The following is a 17,567-nucleotide window of genomic DNA, read 5'->3' as shown; positions in this document are numbered from 1 at the left end:
ATGACGGCAGATGAGGCTAAAGTACAAGAATCTAGACATCCTCGTACGCCTTGATTAATTCATTTCATATTCTGCTTGCCTAGAATGAATGTGCCATTAATATTTAATATTACTCCACTTTTTCACCAGATTGCAACATGACTATAAAAGGGGACACGTAGTGGGGGTGCGTGTTTGGGAGGTTAGAGCGAGGGTAAGAGAGGAAGGCAGTGTGAAGGAGAGAGGGTAAAATCACATGTTTTGTAAATTGCATTGTTAATACTGTTTGTGCTTACCAGTAATGCTGATGTGATGCTTAAGTAATAGAAATAGAAGAAAAGAAAATTAGATTTGAAAGAGACGGGGAGAAAACAGGAGATGAGTGGAGTCGGGGAGGATTAGGAGGGAGGGAGGGAGGCAGCCTCTGCATTAGCATATGTAGTTCAGTGTGGGGGGTGAAATGTGTGCTGACACAGTGTATTGTTGTGCATCTGAGCAGCACAAGAATAAACACCGAGGAGCACCTCCAGCTTTATTTTCATGCCGTACGAAATGAGAATTCACTGTTTTCATTCAGGCCCAGACACTCCGTAGTGTTTGGAATACATCTTACACGTTAAACTCTACAGATTTCATATCACTTAATACAATCATAGAAAAGTTATTATCATTCATAATTGGAGCCTTTATTAAGTCTGCAGGAAGGCTGTGGGGTATTTATGGTGTGTATAACAATAACTTACCAGATTCACAGAGACACCATGATACATTACACTAACCCCCCCCCCCCACCCACCCCCCCCCACCCCAACACACACATTCTACCATCTCCCTTTGAAAGCTTATATCGTAATTACACTTCTGTAAATACACAGAAGTCTATGCAGATTTAAGCTGCTTTCAGACATGCACTGAACTCCACAGATCCTCCGTGTTTTCTATGAAGAAGGTGCGTGTGTGAACGCAAATGTCCGAGTGAGAGCCTTTGCCGTTTCTGCAAACTTTCACCGCCTGGTCTCCTAGTATAAAGGACTGGATTCACCGCAAGCGAGTGCTGGTGTTGATGATGCTTCTAACACGCGACAAAAAATGTATAGCATCTCTCTCCATCCTGAGATATTTGTATTCTGCCAGTTTTTTCCACTTTTGTGTCCGTCATTAGAAGCGTCATCAACACACCCATTTGCGCTCTGTGGATTTTCCTGCTGTATACTCACACGTTCTCACTCAGTCATTGTCCAGATATTTTACGAGGGGGCTGTCGGGAAAAACTTGAGAATGTCTGGAGCTTTTGACTTGGACATTTGCATTGTCACATACAGCCCCTCTGTATAACTTCAGGGGAAAGTCCGGAGTTCAGCGTATGTCTGAGGGCAGCAAATGGTGGATCAACACACCGTAAATGTCAATATCACAACTTTGTTTTTACTTTCTCCCTCACGTGACATGTGCTTAGTGATCATTGGATCTTCAGGCACTTAAAAAATGCACATGAATTTCCATGGGATTATGTGAACTGTGAATCTTCTATTTTCTCACTTGGAGGAAGTATGTGACTGAGCATGGCTCCGTGTGCTCCAGCTGCACTACCCCTACAGTTGTTGCAGTAGTAGTATTGTGAAGGTGCATAATATGACGTAGGAGCCAAAGGGCAGATGGAGAAGTTAATTAGAGTCCGGGCCAGCCATCCCCACCTTCTGACCCATATCCACCCTCTCCCATCATCCCCCTCTCCTCATCTGTCATTCACAGTCCCACCACTGCTAACGAGCTTATTCTGAGCCATACATTATGTCTGCGGCTGTACCTTATTCTCCATACAGTGCGGCTCCCCCCCCCCCTTTCCTTCAGCAGAAAGAGGGCGATGGCTATTCGTTCCCACCATGTCTCCAATTAGATGCCCCTGTATTCATCCTTCTGTCAATCCCTCCCTCTTCTCTCTGTCCTCATTTCTCTCGTCTGCCAGTGTTGGAAGCAGGTTGTAAAACAGGCCGCCTTACTCAAATGGAGACAAGCCCTGCGGTCACCGTAGTTTTGTCACATTAGCCTCTTGATCAGCCTGTGTGTGGGTGTGCGTGCGCATGAGCGTGTGTGTGTGAGACATTAGCCTCGAAGTCACAGGTAATGATCTCATCTCTCCACTGGTGGCTAGAGCCCCCACCCCACACACACACTTGGACTTGGACACACTATCTTTGTGAGGACACTCATTGACAATATGCATCCCTAGTTCCTTACCCTTACCCTAACCTTAACCTTTACACTACCCATAACCTAAACCTTATTGTAAGCTAGAAGTGCACATACACACACTGAGAGGTAAGGTTGGTGAGCATTCGGTTCTCTAAAGGATGACCAGACCTCAAGAGTTCTCATCTGCATTTGTTTATTTTATATTTAGCAGGATTACACAAAAACTACTCAACCAGTTTCCATGAAATTCTTGGGAGGGGTGGGACATGACCAAAGGAAGAACTCATTAAAAATTCATGGATTTTGATGAAAACGATCAGGCTTGTTTATGGGAATGATATTAATGAGTGTGTGCAATTTGGTGCAGACCCAAATAGAAATCTGTATCTACCACGTGTCATTTTAGGTGTTAATACTCTAATATGCTGCCTCTTCTCTCCTCCAGGTGCATTTTCCTTCTTTGAGGAGAAGTGATATGGAAACCAGGTGTGGTGGCGTTCAGGTATGTTTAAAATCATATGTTTCTCTGCTATTTGTTTTGTTAGTTGTGTTATCTTTTGTTCAAATGCTATTGACCTAAATATGGCTGTGATTGAAATCACTATATGGTTAAATATTACCCTCTGCCATATTATTAAAGTTGCAAATTGTGCAAAATATGTTGCCCTCTATGATTTCCATGATGTAATTGATAGTGTTATCCTCGACGTGTACAATTTGGACAGAGGATAAATCAGTTCACAGTGCAAATGGTTGCAGAGTGAAAACAAAAGTCAAATCTGCATCAGTCCTGAACACAAATGGAGAGAAAATAGAACAGAAACTCACATTGAAGAGTGTTCTCCACAAATCACATAAATCACACAAAAACCACAGTGAAACAACAGAGAAACAATGTCAAAACAAACCAGGGGGCACTGAGGCAATAACACACAGCGGCTAGAGAAGAGCGCTGCAAACAGCAGTCAAAAACAGAAGCATGGAGAAACAATTTGTTAAAACCAGCTGACTTTGCATCAGCCCTTGCTTTTAGAAATCAATTCTGCGTTGTGAGACTAAATGACATCTTCCAAGTTTTCATTTGGTGTTGTTTCATTTAGAGTTCAACAGCATGTGATAGTACATTTGCTTAGCTTTGAATCATGCAGCTCATCCACCTGCTATCAGATCTGATGTTTTTTAGCTGGGAGCAGCCTCTCCAGCCCTCAGACACCTGACTGTGATGCTTTTATATTCCTGGCTCTCTATTTTTCTATTTATACCCACTGAGATGAGCAATGAGCCCAAGGCAGCCCTCACTCACCAGCCACGTAGACACAGGCGACACGGAAACACACTTCCCCCAAACACACACACACACACACCCACACACACACACACCACGAGTTAAGGCTGAGGTGGAGGTTAGAGTGTTTCATCAACAGTGTGTCTGACCATATGAACTAAAGTAATGCAGTGAGCTGAGTTGTCAAGCCTCAGAAAGCACATTGACGACTGGAGTTCCCGCTGCGTCCTTGCTGACAGCTGCACGGCGTCATAGGAAAAGTACATTTGCTGTGACCGAGATCTTGCTCATTCTGTGTTTGCAAACATGGAAATGTGATAAAACAGGAGACTCAAGAGCGTCTTGGCAGAGTCAACGAGAGACGCACACTGTAGCAACACTGTGACAGTAATTGGGCTGATTTAATGAGGCTATGGGATATTCCGTTGGTAGCTCTGATCAAAGCAATAACGTTAAATATTTTTAAACGTGACAACTCAAGTTTAATAAGAATTTAAAAACTCACTTGACTTTTTTCCCTAATTCATTACCACAGAAGTAGCAGGAGAGAGCGAGTGTGCAGGTCAGACCTGACGCCACATGAGAAATCTGTTTGGCATCGGATTTTTTTAAAGCTGTAATTAACTCCAGCAATCAGAAAACAATTAGCAGTGAGCAATTCATTCTGCATGGTTTTTGTGGCCTCAACTACAAGTTGAGGTTTTTTACATTAAAAACATGCCTGCACTTGTATACCTGCGCATATCTACACATACAGACCGGCACGCACAGACAGAGAAGAAATGGAGCTGGAGTACTACTGTGTAACTGAACCAGTTAAAAATGAATGAAGAAAACATCCAGCAGAAACAGCCCATGCTGCATAATTTACAATGTTGAGAAAACACTGAAACTGTGTCAGTTTGACTGGTTCCACCTCCTTTGCCCTCTTTTGCTCTTTCTCCGCCTCCCAGTACTAGCAGCATCCCCCTCTTTTCCCGCCCAACACACACACACACACACGCATACACACACACACATATACGTACGTAAACATAAATTCGCACAAACCTTTCCTAACCTCTACTTGAGTGATGCAGAGTTAAACGGAGGTCGAGCAGGGTCACTATTCTAACTCCTCAGTCCAATCGAGCAGGAGTTATCCAGGAGGAGTATAATGTAGTTGGTTTTACGTGTCATAATCATATCTTTTTCACATCCATGAAATGAGGATGAATCAATGACTCATACATTGTCTGTTACACTACTGTGGATATTTTTTTTACAGATATTTTCTCCTCAGTTTTAAACAAAAATCCTGTCCACACAACCTTTGTCTTACAAAAGAACACAAAATGACAAATGCTCAAATAAGCATGCAAGGCCAGTAGGTGGCGATAAAGTTTTGCATTAACGATCCAAATGTCAAAGAATGCTGTGGTTCAAGTAATATAAGGCAAGGTAGACGCCCGTGAATGCCATTGATGTGGTTCACTGATGCTAAATGTAGCTGCAAACTTGTAATTAGAGCTAGCGTTGCTAACCGTACGTAGAGAAACCGGTATATATCCGCTGTTGCTGTTGCCGTTTTTGTTGCATGCTGAACACACAAAGCAACAGTGGGCATGCACGAAGAAAGCTGTTACATCATAGCATGTTCACACAGATACACACGAACCAGAGTTTTGGAAAATCTGCTATTTTGAAGTTGTTTGGAAAAATCCTGTTTTAGTGACATAAAATGCAGTGAGGCTGAAACGCTGAGGAAAAATATTTGTTTTGCAAAAATATAATGTTGCCACATGGCTGTTACATGATTCATTGAGGTAATATCTGCTTTTCTTAATCCATTCTCGCGTCCTATGATGTGCCCCACAGGATATCTAACACCTTAAATAGAAACTGAAAGAACGGAGCACAGAGGAAGCTCAATGACCTAGATGTCTTGTATTTTTCGCTGTGGTGGAAAGCAGCTTGGATTTAGAGAGAATGGCATTCAAGCTTCATCTAGGGAACAATACTTCCTGCCCCAACAAGACTATTGTCTAAAGTAGAGACACTACTGAATCCGCTGGGGGAAACTTATCTTAATTGATCTCACAACATCGTGTGCAGCCCATCTCGACCACAGAGATAGTGTCTGTGTTTGTGTTTGACAGGTTCTCTTTGAAACAAGGGTCAACTTGATGTAAGAAAATGCCTCACTCTGTGAACATCAGACTAAAGTTAAGTCTTTACCACATGTTTTTGGATAATTCTATGCTTATGATGTATGTGGAAGTCAGTTTTCAGTTTTTAGAAAGATGCTGAAACGCCACCAGCTTCATAGAGAACACTCTGTTACTGCTCTGTAATCGACATGTGGAGGGACAGAAAAAAGAAAGCAAATATTCTTACTTTATTTTTACATTGATGTGTTGTGTTCTGACCACATGTCCCAGGGAATGTCTAATCTGAGTTTATGTTTTGGCACCAAGGTAAGCATATAAATAAAAAGGCAACAAAAGGTAGGAGCAACACACCTGCTCATTCTATGGTTTTGTAATTTAGATGTATATTATATGAAAGTGGAGATTGTAAATAGCAGATTTCGCAGAAGCAGTCTTATCGTTTGGCAGTGGTAGGGGGTTGTGTGGCCAGAGGGACCTACAGACAACTCAAAACGTTTAAGAATTTGATCCTATTTTCTAAGAAACAGACCTTTAAAATGTTTCACTGAGTAATTTCCATTCCCTTCACTGTTTAAACACGTTTTAGATTTATTTTCCTCTTGTAGCTCTCATTTTGATCTGAAAATTAGTTTCAGTGAAAACTGTTTTCTTGGAAAAGAAAATCAAGTTACTAATGTTGCTGCCACTGTCGTCACCACTGCCTCCTGTTAATCTGTTCCCTGCTAATAACCTCATTTAATTACTTCTCACACACGCACAGTATATGTCTATTATGGTACATGCACACATTCAGAAAATACAAATTATGTATATGATTAATGTATTTGTATGTTTTTTTTGGTCTAATCTTTTAAACCCACAACCATAATTGTCTTTCTAAACCCACTGGAGCCACATAGAGCCTGCTATATGTACAGCTGGTGGCAAATGGCTGCTTTTGTAGTGTATGTAAAACCACTAAATCTACACAGCATCACATTACTATCAAGTTATCAGAAATAATCTTTCAAACACTTGGTGCAACACTGCTGCAGCTGCACCCTTTAATTCCCCTCTGATCAGAAGGAAACTGATGTATGCACGTTCACGCATGTTCCCACACGTATGAAACGTGTTAATGAAATGTGATGGATTCTCCCAGAGGCAAAAGCCCTCAGAGTTACACATACTGATAAAAACATAAACATGTATGAGGTTTCAACGGAGCACATCTTTATATCTAATTCCCTAGCGTGTTAACACACACACACACACACACAAACACACTCACTAGCTCCGCTTCCCTTAAACCAACTGCGCACAAGTCAACCTGCCACCTAGATGTAAGTCGAGATCATCCTAAGTCATCTCTGCCACTCTGTCTTTTTTCAGTTTAGTCACATGAGAATGCAGGAAGAATGATCTGTGGCTTTGTCAAAACTCCATTCATAACTCCATCTCTTTGTTTGTTTTCAGATTCACTATATTGTCTCTCACCTACATCATCTCCCCCATGCTCTTTTACGCTCCTCACATCTGTCACACACCTAATATCCTGATGCATCTGAGTTATTGAAGAGTAGCATAGTAGCATTGATAGATATGGTCCTGCTGTGATATTTCATCTATGGGGGGGGGGGGGGGGGGGGGGGGCTGTTCCATCTGCCTCATGCCTTCCTTCACTTTCACTCATGCACAAACGACGCCCTGGTGTTTGCAGCTAAATAAGCAGTGTGGGATATAAGTAGGTGAGACGGGTCACTGTGCACTTGTCTGTGCATGTGGGTCAAAGTTAATCTCATTATGGTTTAAATGTAACACTCAAATTCACCTCCAGACATATTGATGCTTTTACAAAGGAGACTGTCATTTACATACTGTCGTTTACAGGCGTCAACTCAGTTTGATCACATTTGAAATTAATGTACATTGTGAGCCATTGACACATTTCTAAAAATACCTTAAAAAATTATTGAAAAGAAAACAAAGTAATCTACTCACCTGATCAATACATGTCAATCCTACACAGTATATCAAGATAGATGTCATTACAGCTCCCTAAAAGGGAAGGCAACGCATCTTGATTGCCGCCTGGTGGCTGGCTGCACTATAGGTCAGAAATCCTGCCTCCTCCATGTCAGCAGATGGGACATGGAGCAAACCAAAATTAAAACGAACATGTCAAATAAAGTTTTCTCAAAGATGGTTTCCATCATTATAGGTTGTTCTTATGGATGTATGTCCAAGTGTTCATTATACCCGTAAGTTTGTTTTGAATTAGTAATTTGATGCTAGAAAAAGGTTTGCTAATCTTAAGAAGAACCGAGTCTATGAGATGGCAAGTAACTGGATATACATGCTGCGAATGAATAAATAAAACGTGTGTGTGTGTGTGTGTGTGTGTGTGAGTGTGAGTGTGAGTGTGTGACAATTGCAATGTCTTTGCTGCTACAGAGGAGCTGCTGTTTGTTAAATCTTACAATTTCTGCACCTCATCAAAATCTTCAACTAGCGCTCCAGGTTTTATCCCTCAGTATCCAGTCTTTTTTTAACCTTTATTTATTCAGGATAGTTTACGGATAAGGCTTATTGTCCACTTTGTAAAGGGAAGGATTCGAGCTTTGGATTCTCTGGTGTTCATATTTGACCTCCTATCCTAATATGTTTGTTCAGTTTAAAGCATGGGTTATATTAAGTTACTAAACACATGTATAGCACTACCCTTGATGCAATGGTTTGAGCGGCTTCTCTTTGTTGAGGCGTCTGATGTCAGATGGTAGTGATGATGGTATAGCTGGTTTCCCAGGTTTGGTTCTGGTCAGTTTTGAGTGGCATAGTCATTTTTAAAAACAGCTGCTTACAGGGACTCCCCTGCATGTCTCTGGACCTAGATGCAGTTTATAGAGCTGGAGCGGAGGCAGGTTGCAGCTTCTTGTTGCTTTGCAGCTCAATGATTTCCTGTTTCAGGTTGTCAGGCACATCAGCTGCTTCCACATTAAACAGCTTAACAAAGATGCTCAGTTCCTTTTGTTCACTTTTCATGTCCCGAAACCTCTCGCCAAATGCCTGAAGGAAAGCAAACCCACCAATGTATTCAGATGTCATACAAGGCTTTTGTTCTCTTGGAGTTGGAAAATGCACAAACAAAATCAAACAAATCCTCACTTTTGATAGTGTCAAGCATATCTTACAGGGACAGTAATTCACAGCGTGTATTTAACTTGGCAGTGATCCCAAGAACAAAAAATGACTACAGTTTTATTTCTTATGTCTTTTGTTTTATCACAGGCCAGAGACAAAAACTGTAAAATTCTTGTGTTGTCCTTCAGTGATTTTCAATATGTTGGAACATATCAGTGAAACACTCTGCAATGTTTTTTCAAGACAAACTGGGACTTTGGAGTCATTTTTCACCTCGGCAGTAGCAACAAGACTCCTTCACAAATTCTTCTTCTGAATGAGTTTTCAGCTTATTGGCTTTCAGCTACCTCACCAGAGAAACTCGCCTGTGTTACAGTGTCTCCGTCAGAATGTGTGTTTCCATCTGTAATGACGCTCGAGATGGGCCTTTTTCATCACTTCTTCACAGGTACACAGGTTTAGATATAACAGCAATATATGGGTCTTGGTTTGCTGACAGCCATGCAGCCAGAGGGGATCATCCTGAAGGACATATTACTAGATTCTTAACTATGCCAAGGAGGTTTATTTTCAGGTTTATGAAAAAACTACTAGATGGATCACTACGAGACTCGATGTGGTATGGGTCACAGGAGAACCAATTACATTTTGGTGTGGATCCTGATCAGTGGGCAGATCCAGGATTTCTTTTTCCACTTTCTTTTAACATTGCAAGTGTCTTTTTCAACATTTCCGTTGATTTGTCAGAGAATGATTCATGGATCTTGATGAAAAAAATGTGGTTCATTGAGGGGACTGATATTTATGAGTGAATGCAATTTAGTGCAGATCCAAATAAAAATCACATTGCCATTCTAGTTATTTTATTTATTTCACTGCAGAAAAATAATTGCTGTCTTGATTTTGTTCTATTCCCGGAGCCGGAGGTTCCCCAGCCTTGCTTTACAGATTGATGCTCGAAATGTTTCATGCTATGTGGCTTTAGGTTTTAACTAGGCTCACTTTATGTCAAATGATGATCGCACTGTCATATACGAGCCCACTGTACTGCCCCTACAGTAGCTCAGCAGTGCAGAGCTGTGCTCAGGCAATTAGAGTGCTGCCTTTGTTGCCTTTAACGAGTTTGACCCGTTTTGCTGATAATATGCAGAAAATTCCATTCTGTCTCCTCTTCCCTGTTTTTCTCTCTCTGTCTCTTGTCTCTCTGTCTGTCCCGATCCTTTTCTTTTTTTTTTATCCTCTAGCATTCTCTCTGTCCCTTTCTCTGCATATGTGTGAATTAGAGGAATCCTAATCCTGTGAAACAATGTTCTGTGTGAATAGTACGATGGAGCTGACCTTCACGTTCTCACTGGAGATAAGTTCCATCTGGACGTTCTCATGGATTACCCAACAGAGTCATGTGTGTGTATGTGTCTGTAAAATGAAAAAAGTGCTGTATCAATGCGACTCATTCAGGTGTGTCTCTATGTAACTGGCATGTGTATGTGTGTGTGTCAGTTTGTGAGACGTGAGACGAGAGAGAGAGAGGGAAAGCTGCTGACGTGCACACATGAGCATCCAGGAATTATCTGTTCAGCCAAGCCGAGACAGGCACACAGAGAGCGTGTGAGAGGAGGAAGGTGAGTGAGAGATAGATACTGAGGGAGGGAGATAGACAGGAGGCCTCTGCACAGATAGAGAGGGTAAACTACAGATACACAGGTCGGAAAACAGCAAGGAAGGAAGAGATGGTGGGAGGAGAGGGTGGTGGGACACTTGGGAGGAAGGACAGTGACCCTGCTGGGTTTGTCAGAGGGATGGAGGTGGTGTGATGGAGGAAGAAACGAGGAGCAAGAAGTTTATTGAGATATTTAAAGTAGATCAGATAAGACATGAAAAGATGAACTTCAATAATCTGATTGGAGGAAAATGTTCATCCTTACAGCAGAAGCAGAACATAGTTAAGACAGAGAGAAAAAGTATGAGATGTAAGATATTGTTGTGTACTTTTTACTTTAAGTATAGTATTGCACATATGTCAAGTCATGGTTAGAGAAAGAAAAGTTGTATGTGTGTGTGTCAAAAATGTAAATAAATAGGTTTCAGAGTACTTGTAGAACATATAAATAATATTGATGTTTCTTACAACTTTGAGGAAAGCAAACCTCAACATTTGTGCTGACAACCACAAGATTTTAACAGAATAAAGTCAGTGATCAACTTGTCACTCATGCTCATAACTTAAATGTATCCTATAGCACTGTGGATAACAAATCTAACCAGTGATGGAGACAAACTGAGTCAATAGACGTTCAGACTGTTGGTGGGGGCACGTTGCTTGAGCTATAAGAGAGACATTGATCCACAAAGCCTGATAATTCATCTCCCTGTTTTTATGCTGATCCGATGCTTTAACACTTAAGTTATTACAACATCCATCTTTTTATTCTCAGCCTCAGTGATAGCCGTAAATATCCACTCACAATACAAAGTAATCTGCTTTGCATGTGAACTTTGTATTTGATTGGTCAATGCAGTGCCTTGTCAAATGACGATGCATTGTGTTGTGACAAGAGTTTAAGCAGGACCAGCTCTTTAGTGGAATTATTTATTTTCCTTTTTAACTTGTTGACTGGTGATTGTTTCCAAGCAAATACTTTGATTGATTTATCTCGAGAGCTGTTTATCTCAACTCTTTCACGCTTGGCATGTGTATTGGAAAAGGTTCCAAGGTAGTGCACTTTCAAAGTTGTGTGATTTGGGCACGTGATACATTCAATATTAATATACGTTTGAATAAACAGGCGATCAGTGCTCTGCAGCAGCGGCAGCTGGGAGTCATTAGCAGTGAAAAGCCCTCACTTGACCCTTACCCTCATGTCAGCAGTGCATTAATGACAACGCACACGATCATGACAACGGCAACAAATGATTCCCAGATCAGCGTTTTGTGGATCAAGTCTCATAGCCAGTCTCTACCCCCTGCAGCTCAATTACTGCAGCTCACTTTCACAGTTTCAGAAAGAAAGCTGCAACCAGCATCCCCACAGGCCAAGCAAACAGCCCATTTAAAACAAGCAGGTTTAGAAAGTGGCCGTACTGTATCATCCGATTCATCTGCCTCCTTGACAAACACTCCACCACTGAATCTTGTGTCTTGAACCAACTTTGAAACTAAACCTACATCCGTGTCGGAACGTGGAAGAAGAGGAGGTTTAGTTAGATGACTGTTGTGTTCCTTCCAGTCTTTGCAGAGATCAGAAGAATTGTGTCCACACTGAGGATCCTTAAACCCCCCCCCGACAGTAACACTCCACATCCGGATAAGAGGAAGATCTGAGGCGAGGGAAGTGCAGGAGGAGGTGCAGGGAGGGAAAACTGAAAGGAGGAAATGTGGATTGAAGGGGATTAGAAGAGGTTAAGGCATAAGGGGGAATTCCGGAAGTGCGTGAAACACAAAATTGGCATGGTTCAGTCTCAAATCCAAATGTTCTTTTTCAGTTCTAGGTATGTTTTCCTGGTATTTTCTAAATATTGTTTCATAGTTGTGGAAAGTTACGTCTGTTCCCACTCGCGGATCAAGCCGGTCAGACACCATGGTGAGTTCCCCAAGTCTATGACTCACACATTGATGTGTACGGACTGCACGACTCAACTGCAGGTGGTGAACCAATCAATAGTGTCTGCTGAATGACTGGGTGAAGGCTGCAGCATGACTACTGCTTACGTGCATTCATGACTCAGAGAGTGTGTGTGTCAGCGTGACAGTGCAAGTGGGTTGATGATGTCCAGCTTTGGACAGCACAGTCATCCTTTAACAGCCTCTAAACTACAACTTCCACACTCTCTGATTCAGTCATGCTCAAGTTTGATGACGTCTCCTCCACAACTTTTTTTTTTCAAACTTAAATCCCTCCATCCATCCATCCACCCCTCCTCCTCCTTCTCCCACTCTCTCCTTCTTTCATCTCTTCTTGCTCATTATAGTTTTGTTAACATAGGCTACATCCTCTGTCTCCCTCTTCTCCCTCTTCTCCCCCCCAAGCCCCCCCTGCACTCCCACTCCTTGAAAGCTGGAAATCAGGACAGTTCAGCAGAGGAGGGGTTAAGAGGAACCCGGCCTCGTGATTGGCTGCCGGCCGGCGGTCTGAACCAGCCTACAGAAAAGAGGTAACCAGGCAACCTCAGAGAGGGAGAGAGAGAGGGTGAGGAAAGGAGAGGGGGCAGAGGAGGAGAGAGGAGGGGAGAGAGAGAAAAAAACGCGCTGAAAGAAGCCTGGCATAGTTTTGTGGGGATCGTGGAAGAAGATGTAACGAAGCTCGGAAGCGCTCTCCCAGGGATGGAAAACTGGATTAGTGTCCCTGCTGAAACCCACTGTGGATGTGTGAGCGGACCAGCAGGAGATGCGGGGCAACGAGTGGATTCTAAAGCCTTGTCACAAAATGGGAACTAACTGCTCGTTTTCGCTGTAGTGCAAAGGTAAGTGAACAGCCTGGGACGGATTGGGTCCCGTGCACGGGGGGGCGCGCGCGCGCGGCGTGCACTTTGAGATTGGTGTGTGATAGTTGGAGCAGGCCGGTCTGAGCTGAGAGGAGCCTGTGGATTCACTGTCTGGTCACTGCAATGAATTATCCAGCGCTGCTGCTGCTGCTGGTGCTGCTGGTGCAGCTGGTGGTGCATCGGGATTTCTACTGTGTGTGTGTGTGTGTGTGTGTGTGTGTGCGTGTGCGCGCGCGCGTGTGTGGGGCGGTTGTGGGGGAAGTGACCCCCGCAATGAAGTAGTGGTCGGGGGCTCTACGTGTGTGTGTGTGAGTGAGAGAGAGATGTTAGGCGGGAGGAAAGACAGTGGTTTGGTGCATTCTGCATCTGTCTCCTCAGTGCGTGTGCGTGTGCGTCTCAGGGCGTCCTTCTGCCGGAGATCCACATGTATTCACGTAATGTCATGAAAACCACGTCAAGTCTTTAGCATTTTGCCACTTGATAGTGTGTGTGTGTGTGTGTGTGCGTGTGCGTGTGTGTCTGTCTGTTTGCTTGCCTGCCCCATCCTTTCCTTATCTCTCCCGAGTAAACTGGATCTTTTCACACACTTATCACAATGGCTTATTCTATTTAAGTATTTTTTACAACTGTGCGACCTGACACCTTTGGAAACTGTATTTCACGCGTCTTTACGCAAGGAGCCGCATTGGTTTAGTAGAATGTCCCTGGTGTGTGTGGGGTTCAGTCCACTTCAGGGGTTTGGCTCTCAATGGGAAAGAGGTGAAGTGAAGTGCAACTCGCTACAGTGGAGGCTGCGAGGGTGCTGATGAAGTGTTAGTGTAGGAGTGTAGTCAATGGTGTGTGTAGGCTATAGCAGGTTCTCAGTCACTGGGTTTGGGTTGATGGAGAGTGAGTGAGTGTGTGTGTGTGTGTGTGTGTGTGTGTGTGTGTGTGTGTGTGTGTGTGTGTGTGTGTGTGTGTGTGTGTGTGTGTGTGTGTGTGTGTGTGTGTGTGTGTGTGTGTGTGTGTGTGAGAGAGAGAGAGAGGGAGGGAGAGTTGAATGGGCGACCCGGTCAGTTTGCTTTGGGGGGCTCAGGCTTCTCTGCAGCTAAAAGCCGCATTAATCATGAGGCTGTGGTGCTCTGCAGACCCTCACTCTCTCCTCTCTCCTCTCTCCTCTCTCCCTCTCTGGCTGTCATGCACACAACCTGCATCAGTTGAATTCATATGGCGTACGTGTTGTGTGCTTATGGATGTGAATATTCATGTGTGCGTGTTTTAAAATGTGCGAAAAATCCCTATTTCTGTTTCGGGTTTTTATCACAAATGCAAAATCTGTGCATCGCTCACAAGCTTGACAGGTGTAAACCAACCACCAGCATGTGTGTGTCTCAGTATCCTTACTCAGCAGCTTTTACTCTGAGGAAGGCTACTGTCAATAACTGGAGTACTTCCAATTCCTCACACTTTATAGCTTTTTTTACTCCATGTCAGAGGGAGACATTGCTCTTCTTACGCCACCATATGTTTGATCTGTCAGTCGGCCACACAGTAGATTCAGAATTTACACATCAAAGACACATTTACATCATGGAAATGCAACAATATGAGTCTATTTTCAGACCTTTTACAGCTTTACAATACTTCTTGTACAGTACTTACAGTATTAATACATTTATTTTCAATTACTTGAAGTACATTTTACAACCGTTACTTATTTACATCAAGCTGGAAAAGTAGAAGTTGAGTGCAGGCTAATTTATTTGTAGTTGCTTTAATCTAGGAGAAGGATTTGAATAGTTTTTCCACTGCTGCCAAACAGACCTCTTACTTCTGCCTGTATGGGCCCAGCAGGCGACTGCAGGTCGTCATAGAAACCCACACAGTATTGTGTGGAAACTCTCAAAGAAAAAAGGCTCTTTCAATCCTCATCTCCGTCTGCTCCGTCTTCAGCCTCCTTTTTCCGATTTGCCTCCTCTTTCACTTTGCACGACCCAGCCCGCCTCTTGCAATTTATGTTTATCCAGCGGGGTCCGGTTTCTACTGTATAGCTGCAGACAATGCTCCTGAATGAACTTGGGACTAAGTCTTGAAACAGAAAAGATCTCTGTCAGGCTGCTTAGTTTTGACATCAAGAAATCCCTGCAAGCTGGAGTTTCCCGTTCCTTTTTCCTAAAGCTTTTCACAACCTTCGCCTTGTAACTCTGAGTCTGTATCTCAGTTGGAAACATGTTGTACTTCTGATAGCAAGAAAGCCTTTCACACAAAATAGTTTTATGCTCTACAGAAACTCATCTGACGCCATGTAAATGTCTGCATAAAAATGACAAGCTGTAAAGAAGCCTTTTCTTGAGCTGTCAGCTGTGCACAAGTTGGACTAATGGCACGCCTACTTTAAAAGTAAGGGTGGCCATTGAGCACATGTAGCTGTACTGGGCTTTGGTTAAACGTGTGTCCCATGGAAACCAGAGGATATGATCACAACTGGGTTTTGGTTCAGGTTCTTCAGGTGTGTGTAGACCAGAGGTTCTCATTTTTGTCTCAGCCACAAACCCCCCCCCCCCACAAGACAGAAAATAACCCATTATTTATTTTTTACACTTCTATATGCGAGAGAACAATATGAGTGAAATGTCTTGTATTAAAAAACATTTTCACCATGTCAAAACAGAATACCCAGATTCATTTTAGTGGATTAATCTGTAAACGTGTTACGGACCCCCAGGCAGTGTGCCATGGACGCCCAGGGGTAATCACACCCCCCTTTGAGAACCGATGGCGTAGACCACAAGCTGTCATTGGGCCCAGCAGGACAAAGAGACACTGTATTTTTAATCATCCAGCATGAATGTAAGAAATTACTGACTTAAAGCACGGTGACCACCATAAAGTTTAAACAGCATATAATGGTCAGATTCCTTCTCGTAAATGATTTCCACATTTGTTTTACTGTAACCTTATCAGTCATGTAGCTGAATACTTTACTGTGGCACCCCGGTGACACTTGTTGCTATGGATACAATTCAACGCCACAGTAAATTGACAGCCTATTCAAGTTACCTGCTCGGCTCGATGCTGGCTGCGTCTCAGTGGCATTTCTTTAAATTAGCCGAGTACAAAACAATGAGCTGGCAACTGCAGCCACATAAACGTGTGCCTGAAGATAACTAATATTCACCAAGTCCCCTGCCTTCATACTGTCTCCTCCTGTTTGAACCCAGATTCACTCGCTCTGGAGTCGATTTTGTTCTGGTTTGTGTTTTAATGAACAGTTCCTCAAATTAGACAAGTCGATGATACTTTTTTTTTTAGGTCAGTTACATTTTTCTTGTATATGTTAAACACCCCCACTGAGGTTATATTTCAGTCAGCTCCTTGGTGAACGTCCCAAATGCAGATTCCACTAAAACTGCATATTTAGCTCAGAGATTAATTGTTGTATAAAATAGATTTATGTTTGACTTTCTCCTTCAGCAGTGTGTTCTTTTACAGTGGGCTCTACAAACCTGTCCCTCCCATTAGCAGGGAAATTGTGTCCAAAATGAAAACATGCAGTCAGTGTTGTTCTCCTTCATCTGTAATTATACGACTTCCTCTTCCTCAGGCCTTATTTGTGCTACCTTTTCTCCCCTCTTCTCTCTCACTCTGTTGTACTGGGGGTGGGTGTCTCCACACAGCTCTGATTCATGATTGGACCAGGGTTGACTTCTCATCACCGTGAGCCAAAGATGCTGCAAAAGCACTCGTCTTTACTGTAACCTCCTCTTTAATCTTCTTTAATGTGCGTCACCGTCAGAGGTAGATTTCTTTCAGAAAAGAGGAAATCACAGGGAAATCTATAACCATCCTGCTGAGGTATTTTAAACATTTTCAAACATGTTAAATATCAGTATTTTTTCAGTGGGGGAGCCACCGTTACAGAAAGAGAGGAAAGAGGAGGAATTGACTGGCTCTTGGCTGGCTGCCCTTCCCATTGATCCACATTCCTTGTGTGTGTGTGACATTCTCTCAGATATAATTGGCACTGAGAATATCTTTACAGTCCATTGGGAGTGAGTGAGTGTGTGTGTGTGTGTGTAGCTGTACTATATGTACCATATTTCTTGGCCTTTATTTATCCACTGTGAGGGAAATGGGATGTGTCTTTGTGATACCGGGCAAATCAATATTCGCACATTAAGACATCGGATGTGCACAGGACTGTCATTACCACCTCTCATGATTACCCCTTGAATAAAAACAAGCACACACACACACACACACACACACACACACACACACACACACACACACACACACACACACACACACACACACACACACACACTTGCATACATGCACACACAGGGCAGTGCCTCTGCAGCCCATAATCTGGGATC

At 42.9% G+C, this 17,567-nt stretch overlaps 1 protein-coding gene across 13 annotated transcripts in view; it reads left to right on the top strand.

The window, feature by feature from the left end:
• dab1a (DAB adaptor protein 1a) overlaps nucleotides 1-17,567 on the top strand; it is a 239,200-nt gene that overhangs the window by 151,215 nt on the left and 70,418 nt on the right. For 5 of the 13 annotated variants that reach the window (XM_034583825.1, XM_034583823.1, XM_034583824.1 and 2 more), the window contains exon 1: nucleotides 12,894-13,188. The gene's annotated coding sequence lies outside the window, so the exon portion shown is untranslated. Of the gene's footprint in view, nucleotides 1-2,617; nucleotides 2,675-12,891; nucleotides 13,189-17,567 lie in introns of those variants that run through there. The other 8 variants (XM_034583815.1, XM_034583817.1, XM_034583816.1 and 5 more) reach the window with 3 other exon arrangements.

This window comes from Hippoglossus hippoglossus, chromosome 4, assembly GCF_009819705.1.
Source record: "Hippoglossus hippoglossus isolate fHipHip1 chromosome 4, fHipHip1.pri, whole genome shotgun sequence".
In the NCBI taxonomy this organism is placed as follows: domain Eukaryota; kingdom Metazoa; phylum Chordata; class Actinopteri; order Pleuronectiformes; family Pleuronectidae; genus Hippoglossus; species Hippoglossus hippoglossus.
This window is presented reverse-complemented; position numbering and strand designations above follow the sequence as displayed.